The sequence below is a fragment of the Sinocyclocheilus anshuiensis genome, unplaced genomic scaffold (genome assembly GCF_001515605.1).
Source record: "Sinocyclocheilus anshuiensis isolate Anshui unplaced genomic scaffold, SAMN03320099.WGS_v1.1 scaffold38, whole genome shotgun sequence".
Taxonomy (NCBI): Eukaryota; Metazoa; Chordata; class Actinopteri; order Cypriniformes; family Cyprinidae; genus Sinocyclocheilus; species Sinocyclocheilus anshuiensis.
The window spans coordinates 1,476,884-1,487,786 of NW_015544213.1; the positions used below are offsets into that span (position 1 = coordinate 1,476,884).

Consider the following 10,903-nt stretch of genomic DNA (forward strand, 5'->3'; position numbering starts at 1 on the left):
CCGGAGTCCCCAGCTCCGCCATGGCCTCCGGAGTCCCCTGCTCCGCCATGGCACCCGGAACGGGTACCGCTCTGGAGGTTCACTGTCCCGTGTCTGTCCTGAGGGACCTCCAGAGTGCCCGCCCAACCCCCCTCCCCATTGGATGTTATATGGTGTGAGGACACGCCTTCCGGAGGGGGGCGTTATGTCAGACTCTGTTCCATGTTTTGTGTGTGTCCTGCTCCCCATGTGCCTTCCCATGCCCTTATTTGGTTAGTTTCCTGTTCCTCCCCTGATTAGTAAAGTTCATTTGTCCCAGGTGTTTTCCTTGATGTTTCATTGCTCCCAGGTATGTTTCGTCATCCCCTCCTGTGTGTCTAAAAAGTGTTCCCAGTCCCAAGTTCTCTGTCCGCTGTTAAACGTCTTCCTGAGTTCGTCTCCCTTGGTTCCTAAAAATAAAGTCTTGGTAAAGTATTCTCCAGCGTCTCCTCGTTCCTCGTGTGTGTGTGTGCATCGTGACATAGGGCTCAGGATAGATCTGCTGCTGTTTAAAGAGGGCTGGAATGAATCGTGTGTATTAACTGATTAGTGAGCTCTGTGAATCCCATTACAGCCAAGCTACCATTGCTAATTGCTAAGTCCCTCTAGAGCCCACCATAGACCACAGTCGATCCTCTCTCAATAATGAAGTTCCAATGAAAAGCACTCATCTTTGTAGATAAAGACAGATGCTTTTTAACTGTATTAACTATGACAGTAGATCGCCTACATGTTATCTCATCCATGGCAACCATATGGTCAATTGCTCATGCTCATGCAGTTGCTCAATATGGTCATATTCCTCATGCGAAGCTTCATGAACCATCCACGCTAGCCATCGCCTGGCAATGCCTTTTATAGCAACTGCCAACAAACCCCTAATATCATGGCAAGTTTCGTGCAGGCAAGTACGACTCACATTGTACTCATGTACATATCAAATTATAATTGAGAATGTGCACTTATTTAAGAAAGATTCAGAACTATGGTTATGGACAAACTTCTTCAAAAGAGTACAATGATACTACCAAATTGTGGTGTTTTGGATATGCACCATGATGATAGTATAATGGTCTTCTATGCATCTTGGTATATATCTATATATGTATATCTATAGACATTGAAGTAAATTATAATTAAGAAAAGTGTATATAGAAGTACAATATAAATGGTATCATGGAATTAGATGACAACACTACTGTATCATGGTACAACAACAGTACTTATTTGTCTGACTTTTAGTTTGCATTTTTTGGTATTTGGTGATTTTGTCTTGTGACATCCCAAAACTTACCCCTCATCAGGTCATTGTCTGAGGTCTTGTGAATAGTGCACAATTAGTCAATTCTATCTCAAGCACTTTATCCAGATTATAGCCAACATTACCTGATCCTACTGACCTGCCTAGCTCAGTTCAGCCAATCAGATACTTTCTTTTGGTATCATTTACTCCTCTGCCCAGCCTCTATATTTAATCTCTCTATTTTTTTTTTTTAAGTTGTATGTGCCATTACATTGATATCAGTCATGTCTGTACTTATTTTGTATTCTTTGCATATAAATCATTTGTAATTTACATTGTTTATCTCTTATAATAATAATAATAACATATTTCATGAGATAGCAATTGACAGAAATCTATAAGTGTTGATAAGGTACTGAACTTTGACCCTGTAAGGTTCTTCTTATCCTCAGGTCTCTACTGTGCATCATGTGACGTCAGTGATGGATGCTTTGAGTAGCCAGGGCATGAGTGCTGAGTAAGTAATCCTATTTGCACAACTTGAGCTTCCGTCTCGCTTTCGGCGTGGCAATCTCTTGATCACTTCTCAACTCAATGAATCAGAAAAACATGTTCTTCTCTCGTGAAATTTATGTACTTTTTCATCACCAAGTTGGCATATAGATTGTGTAGGTATTTTGCTCATGTCTGTCTTTTCCTGCATTTTGAGAAGAGTGTTGTGCATAACAACAATATATAGGATGAAGAGAATCAAAGGAACGGCTCTTTGATGGAGCTGAACAAGTAGATTTCTCAAAGAGCAGCAAAATGTACAAAGAGGCATTGGGAAGTTTATTATCTAACAGGTAAGCAAATAATTTTTATTTCCATTGTTACATGATGATGTATAATTAATGTATTAACCTCTTTTGTATATGTATGTATTCTACAGATTTTTCCCTATGTAGGTAAAAATGAATATTTGAAAATTCATGTCACTGATGCCTATATTGAGGAAATCAACCAACAAATACGCAGCAAAGCATCACGGGGTATAACTAAACGGCGTTCCTCAGTTGCCAGAGTTCATCCATCCTTTTTCGGGGAACGTAGCAGTTCATCCAGTACTCAGACTAGAACATCTGCAGACTATGTCTGTGATGCTGACTTTTTTGTGCACTGGGGCCACATCATCCATGGGGTGTATATGCCAACATTGAGACACATCTTCAAATCCAAAGACCTTGAGAAACTCTACCAGCGCCATTCCTCACACACTAGAAGAACCTCATTAGTTGTCACAAACATTATTGATGCAGCTGCCAAACTGTACCTGCTTTTGCTCTACCTGGCACTGGTGCCTGACGGTTCAGACATACTGCTAGGCTGGTTTACGGGGTTCTTCATGGCTTGTGCAATTGGCCTGTGTGTTTTGGTACTCACATGTAAACGCTCACATTCCCCAAGATGGTTGCATTATGCTGGTATGGCTAGCTGGTTGTCACAGACTGCTCAGGTATTGGGTGGGCTGGCATACGGGTTGGAAAGGGACCAATCCTGGTATGTTCTTTTCACCCTGTTATTGAGGAAATCAACCAACAAATATGCAGCAAAGCATCACGGGGTATAACTAAATGGCGTTCCTCAGTTGCCAGAGTTCATCCATCCTTTTTTGGGGAACGTAGCAGTTCATCCAGTACTCAGACTAGAACATCTGCAGACTATGTCTGTGATGCTGACTTTTTTGTGCACTGGGGCCACATCATCCATGGGGTGTATATGCCAACATTGAGACACATCTTCAAATCCAAAGACCTTGAGAAACTCTACCAGCGCCATTCCTCACACACTAGAAGAACCTCATTAGTTGTCACAAACATTATTGATGCAGCTGCCAAACTGTACCTGCTTTTGCTCTACCTGGCACTGGTGCCTGACGGTTCAGACATACTGCTAGGCTGGTTTACGGGGTTCTTCATGGCTTGTGCAATTGGCCTGTGTGTTTTGGTACTCACATGTAAACGCTCACATTCCCCAAGATGGTTGCATTATGCTGGTATGGCTAGCTGGTTGTCACAGACTGCTCAGGTATTGGGTGGGCTGGCATACGGGTTGGAAAGGGACCAATCCTGGTATGTTCTTTTCACCCTGTTTGCTACATACACTCTATTGCCACTGCCACTGCTCTGGGCTATCGGAGCTGGCACACTCACTTCCATACTGCACCTCACTGCAGAGACAATACGTCATGTCAGCGAAGTGGGACTGCTAAGAAAGGTATAGATGGATTGGGTGTATGGATGATAGATATATGGATAGGTCAATGACCACGCATATGGTGATGGATGTATGAGTTCCCTATAGCTTACCAAACAAATAATCTGTCAAACTAGTTCTCCCAGTTACATCAATTTCCTTTCCCTTTCCTTCGTAAGAGATTGGTTTTCAATGGCCCTCTTGGTTTGTCTTTAGATTCTCGCCAAGGCTTTACTATACACAAGCATGAATGTGGCAGGTCTCTTCATCCATTACCTGACCGACCAGTCCCAGAGACAAGCCTTTCTTGAGACACGCCGCTGCATCGAAGGCCGCATGAAACTAGAAACGGAAAACCAGAGACAGGCAAGAGAACTTGAATTCTCTATGTTGTGCTGAGACTCCAGTATCCTTTGTCCAGTACTGTTAACAAATTTGTTTTAATATGAACAATTTGAAGAACACATCTTATATATGTAAAAGTTGGATCAGTGAAAATATTTGAGGTAGGCTTTTGTTCCCTCTTCAGGAGCGTTTGGTGCTGTCAATCCTGCCCCGCTTTGTGGCCTTGGAGATGATTACTGATATGACTTCTATGGATGATGAGCTTGATCCACAGCAGTTTCACAAAATATATATTCATCAGTACAAAGATGTCAGGTATCTCATAACTTCTAACAAGGCATGTTTCAGTGATAGTTATACAGCAAAGATGAATAGACTCTGACCATTCCATTAGATCCTAATGAAATATTATTTTCTAGGTGAGATCATTTGGTTTTCAAAAGCAGCAACAATTTTGATACTTATGGAAAGATGCAATTCATGACTGATTGATTGTAGATCAGAAAAACTGTTTATAAAAATAGTAAGACATTACACTGAATATTGTGAGCATTTTCGCTTGTATAATGAAAAATATTTCTCATCATTTCTTCATCATTATTTCACTCATTATCTTTCCTTCCTAGTATCCTCTTTGCTGATATTAAGGGCTTCACACTGTTATCCATGAACATGTCTGCTCAGGAGTTAGTGTGTTTACTCAATGAGCTCTTTGGACGTTTTGACCGGCTAGTCGAGGTATGCTTTCAATTCATATGATTTTTCTGAAGTTGGGATTTTAGAGCTTCCAACAGAGCTTTATAATTTAAAAACACCAGTATTATACACCAAAGTACATTTTCAAAGTCACCTAAGACTTGTTCAGCTGATGATTCCATTGTTTGTCTTTTTAGGAATATGACTGCTTGAGAATAAAAATATTAGGGGACTGTTACTACTGTGTATCAGGGGTACCAGAGCCTCAGCGAGCACATGCCCGCTGCTGTGTGGAGATGGGACTAGCTATGATCAGCACCACACGGTACAACGCAGTGCCATTCCCTGTATAACCAAATGAGTTCACTGTGTTTCTGCAGAGTTTCAAATATTGTGTGCTTTAGAAGATAGAAGTGCATGTCATGAACAACTGCAGTACTGGATAAAGTAAACATAATTTTACTAATTCTTTACTAACTCTGGAATACGGAATTAGTGGGTCCACATATATTTGTGACCTAATCTAATATTAGTTTACTATACTTCTGAGCTTATTTGTAGAGTAAGTCATCAAGGATCTCTATCTGTATATTCTTAGATCTGTAAGGAAACAACTGAACTTTGACATGGATATGCGAATTGGGATCCACTCTGGCTCTGTTCTTTGTGGGGTTCTGGGTCTACAAAAATGGCAGTTTGATGTGTGGTCCTGGGATGTAGGCATTGCCAACATGCTTGAAGCAGGGGGGATACCTGGGTGAGTGACCAAAACTTCATAAAGGAGATTTACCAGGAGTAAACATCATATAAACACATCCCAATGTTACATTGCCTCAATCTTTGCTCTAAGGCTTTAAACAAACTAGTTACCAATGCTTCAACAGTTTGACTTGGCTTTTACAAAGAACTGCAATTGTGTGTAACACTCTCTTTTGACTGTCTACGATGTCAACAGACGCATCCACATTTCACGTGCTACTTTGGACTGCCTGAATGGAAGCTACCAAACGGAGGACGGGCGTGGATATGAACGCAATGAGTTCCTACGAAAACACGATTGACACTTTCCTTATCTGCCACAAGGAGGAGGATCTAGATGAAATTGAAGCAGATCATTTTAAAACTCGGCAAAACCACCGCCCCTGGAACAAAGAGGTTCTATTTAGTAACATCACTGATTTAATATCTGTGTATTGCTCTCTGTCAATAGAAGAAAGAAAAACATTGACAATGATTTCCAATTTTTGTATAATGGGTCTACTTCTCTGGTGAACTTTAAACTTACAGATCTTGGCCTCCTTCTCCCATGGCTCTTACACACAACTTCCTACATCCTCAGTGTGCAGATCTACATCCAAAGAGATCAACAAACGGTTAGAGCATGCTATTGATCTCCGCAGCAGTGAGTGTATGCGTCAGGAGCACATCACTTCAGCCACATTGGTGTTTAAGGATACACACATCGAGGAGAAGGTATAAGGGGCAGGATGTGACATGTCTGTAACATGGAGACAGTTGATTGGCTGTTAAGGATAAAAGTCAACACAAAAGTTAACAAAAGGGTATATAGAATTGGTCACACTTGGCATTTTTACTTTACGGATGAGTGTTGTAGTTGAGACCAACTCATTCAGGTTTGAGTCAAGTCAGAGACTAAGAGAGTGTAGAAGTCAAGACTGAGTTCACATGCTCCCGAGTCCATGACACTATCAAGATTCAAGACCATAAAAATATGGTCTTGGACTTGAGACTGAGTCTTGTCATGGACACAGGAGCATGTGGACTTGACCCTCTACTGGTCTCTGTCTTAACTCAGACTTGAATGAGCTATAGTCTCGACTACAACACTGCTTCAGATAAGCTATCAGATCATATAAATGATTTAGCAATTTCCAATTGATCAAAACTTATGTAGTTACTGAAATGTGTATATACCCTAAGATTTGTTTTCTTTCTAAATCCAAGGGTGTCTTCTGAAACAAAAAACTGACTGTTTATATTTTGCTTCATGGTTCAGTTCTCACAGGTAAGGGATGAGATGTTTAAGACCAATCTAGTATGCTCCTTCATCATGTTTCTTCTCATGGCTGTCCAAGCCCTTATTCCTGTAGCCAGGTAAAGAGTCAAGTCAATCAATGTTCAGCACCTGAATAAGATTGTATTTCTGTCACAATTACAAACCATTGAGCTTAGATATGTTAAACTTCCCCTCCATTCCCTTCTTTGTTCATTGTTTTACCTACAGGTTGTATTACTGGACAGCATTGCAGTTCTGTCTGTTTTTGCTGGGATATCTGTTATTGCTTATAATGGTCCTGGCCGAAGAGTTCAAGCATTCTCCCGGTGTCCTTCAGCAGAATCTAGTAGTATGCTCCTTCATGTTTCTTCTTCTCCTGGCTGTCCAAGCCCTTATTCCTGTAGCCAGGTAAAGAGTCAAGTCAATCAATGTTCAGCACCTGAATAAGATTGTATTTCTGTCACAATTACAAACCATTGAGCTTAGATATGTTAAACTTCCCCTCCATTCCCTTCTTTGTTCATTGTTTTACCTACAGGTTGTATTACTGGACAGCATTGCAGTTCTGTCTGTTTTTGCTGGGATATCTGTTATTGCTTATAATGGTCCTGGCCGAAGAGTTCAAGCATTCTCCCGGTGTCCTTCAGCAGTTCTGCTGCTGGATCCATGAAAACAACAGTATGCGGAACCTTCTCACTGTCACAGCTATAGCCATCAACTTTGGCATGGCTCTGTTTGACATGGTGAGCCTTGCATGAATTGTTTTTTTTGTGCAACTTGGAACGCTGAGGCCATAAAAGTTTAAGTTTTTGATCTTCTGGTTTAAACATCATCAATATGTCACTAGAGTATGCATGCCCAAACATAATATATGTAGTTATTTTGGGTGGTGTGGCATAATGGATAAAGTTCAAGGCTGGTAACTGTAAGGTTGCTGATTCAAGCACCATTGGGCATTGTAGTTCTTCATCTTGTGATTATCCAGATATGGTGTAACTCGACTGAGACAAGAGAAATAAGCACCGGTGAAACAGAGGAATATCAGACCAGCCAGAAGCCACTTACTGCCTGCACATATCCAGAGGTGTGACTTCTGCATAAACAGCTCTGTTGTGAAGACTACACCTACCTGTTGTTACATTTCACGGCTATTATATTTATGCATACAGTTCTTTGTTCTAAGTGGGGTGGTTTCTATGGTGACCTGTGCTGTGTTCCTGAGGCTGAGCTCTCTCTTAAAGTTGGCTATTCTGTTGTTGGTGGTGGTCATCTATACTTACTTCATTGAAATGTCCTTCCACATGTTGTATGTACATCAACCAGAGCAGGAACAGTCAAGCAGGTGAGTGTCTATGCTAGATCTCTAACATATTCTATTTAGAAATGCCTTTAAAATACTTTCATGTGGTTAAAATTTATTTGCATTTTATACTCACATGGTCTCACTACCTCAGAAGAAAGGGAGTCTCAATTCTGTTGATGGCGATGTTTGTCATAGCTGTGTTCTACAATGGTCGATGGGTATGAGTATTCAGTTTTGACAATACATTGCCCTGAAGCACTGTATTCTCTATAGCATGTATCCATTTATCTGGCAGGGAATGGGAAAATGTAGGAAAAATGGAATACACATCCTTATTCTCTGGATCTTGCTTATTCCCTGATTCAGTGGGAAGCAACAACACGGCTAGACTTCCTGTGGCGTTTGCAAGCTCAGCAGGAAGTGCAGGAGATGCGAGATCTGAGGGAACACAATGAGAGTCTGCTGCATAACATCCTGCCTGCACACGTTGCTCGTCACTTCCTAGAGAGGAACAGACATGATCAGGTACATCAGAGTCATATGTAAGCCATCAGTGATGATGTTAATTATGACTGAAAATGTGAGCGGTGCTTGCCTTTGCAAAAATGTATCCCTTGGTGTTAGGATGGTCTTATCAATTTTTTTTTTTTTTTTTTGGCCTTGTTTTTATCTCTCAGTCTGTCTTACAAAGCCATCATTGTTTTTGGTTCTCTCTGGAAAAGCTGTTGAAGGAGTCATATTTTTTGGACATTGAGAAAATCAAAACCATTGGGAGTTGCTACATGGCAGCGTCTGGTCTATCACCTGATAAACAGGTAAACCATGTTAAAAAACAGCCTACTTCATTGATTATATACACTGGGAATTTCCCATCAACTGTCTATGCACCATAATTGTTCTGTGTTTTATCCTGACAGTCTCGTGTTGTAAATGACTGGCATCATCTCAGTGCGTTGGTTCTGTTCGCTCTGGCTATGAAAGAGACCCTGAAAGAGATCAACAAAAAACATTCCTCAAACAATTTCCAGCTTCGCGTTGGTAATGGGTCAATGAATACACCGCAGTCAGAGTATATGCCATATTTAATTTGGATGTGAATGAGGCTGTAAATAGAAATAGAAGAAAATATTTTGTACTGTTGTTGTGTACCTTGGTGTCCGTCACAATACATTTCCACAAAATATGGGTTGTATGACAGATTGAACAGACTGTACTTATGTTTCTCACATCCTTGCTTAGCTGAACATGACATGAAACAAAGTTCTGCTGTAACTTACAGTTACGATTTTCAGCAAATACCAACTTCAATTTCAGTCTACTCCCATAGCATCGAATGCCTTCGAAAGACTTGCTGTTTTTGGATCTTGACAGACTCTGGTCATTAGACACTTTCATTGTAAAATATTTTCTTTTTTACATCTCCTTAAATATGTCAGGTACTCTGATTATGAAGCCTATACAGTTACCTGTAATTTATGCCAGTAAGAATGAGTATATATGAGTAACTTCAATGTACCCCCTAGGAATTGCCCATGGTCCCGTTGTTGCTGGGGTCATCGGTGCCACCAAACTGCAGTATGATATCTGGGGCATGACAGTGAATTTGGCAAGTCGAATGGACAGCACTGGAGTCAGTGGAAGGATTCAGGTCCCTGAGGCCACACGTAATATTCTAGCGGACTGGGGCTTTGTGCTAGAGTTGCGTGGTGAGATATACATAAAGGGTGTCAGTGAGAGAAAGGGACATGTCCGAACGTACTTCATCAGCACCAAAAGGCGTCAGCTGTCAAGAAACAGGATTACAGACAGAGGAAAGAACGGACGGAGTGGGAGGACAACGCTTGCTGCTGTGGTCTTTGGCCTTGTACAGGCCATTCACAGAGAGAAACAGAGAGATACCAGTGGAGGTTTAACTCTGCCAAACAAAAACTTTAACAACTTAAAATTATGATATGAAACATCAAACCTATATTTACCATAATTTGAGGGACATCCAGTTGAAACACCGCCTTCATCTTTAAAAGGATACCTCAAATATCATATAAAATCCTTATATGGATTTGTCTATACAACAAAGTAGAATAATGACTATTTTTGTACCCATTTCATAAATACTTTATATTTTCATACATTTCACTTGGGCCACACATTTAGTAAGGTTCTTGATACGCTACATTTTACTTTGCTACAGCCAATGTAAACATGTTCAGATAATCACATGAAAAATGCAGTTTATAGAATTGTTCCTCATACATGCCTGACAGCATAAAAAAAATACCTCATATGTACCATAGATACAAAGTGTGCACAAACTGTTACTACTTTATGAGTTCTATGATCTCAAAAGATTATTTTGTATCTCACAGGATTATTAAAGAAGATTCTGAAAATGTTATATATTTTTTAACATCTATAATACTTGTTTTTAAGGTTAAAATATAGTTTTATATATAGTATAATATTCTATCTTTTTTCTCAATATAAATGTTAATGCCAGTTAAAGTGTAAAAATACATGTGTAACAGCCATTTTACATACATTAAACCACCTTTATCTACCAAAATATACTTTAATATAATTAATGTTTAATGATCAAAGTATTGTATTGAAAACATAAAATGTCACACACATTAACTGATTTTGTAGCCTTTGTTTAATATTCCACTGTGATGTATCACGATAACACCATGGTATTCTTTATTTTAGTACTATGCATCCAATTACATATGTTTATTGACACAATTTGCATATATATAAATGTATGAATGGAAATAAATTAATGTATCTGCCTTTTGTCTGGTCTTTTCTTTATGCTAGAAATCCAGTTGCGTTCTCAGCAGAGTTCTTATTACATAACAAAGTTGAGTCAAGTACCCCATCCCATCCCTTTCAAAAACGCTTTACCATGGTAACCACTGTTCCCGCCAAAAATACTACAGTAACAGCTGTTTTTTTAAAGAAAAGATAAAGACTTAAAATAAGTTTTTTTTACCTTGTTTGAAGCACATAGCGTGTATGGTTACCATGGTATTTTTGTAATGGACAT

At 39.8% G+C, this 10,903-nt stretch overlaps 1 pseudogene; it reads left to right on the forward strand.

Moving 5' to 3' along the window:
• The first annotated feature begins 2,207 nt into the window (after positions 1–2,207).
• Positions 2,208–10,217, forward strand: LOC107697076 (adenylate cyclase type 8-like; annotated as a pseudogene).
• The last annotated feature ends 686 nt before the right edge of the window (positions 10,218–10,903 follow it).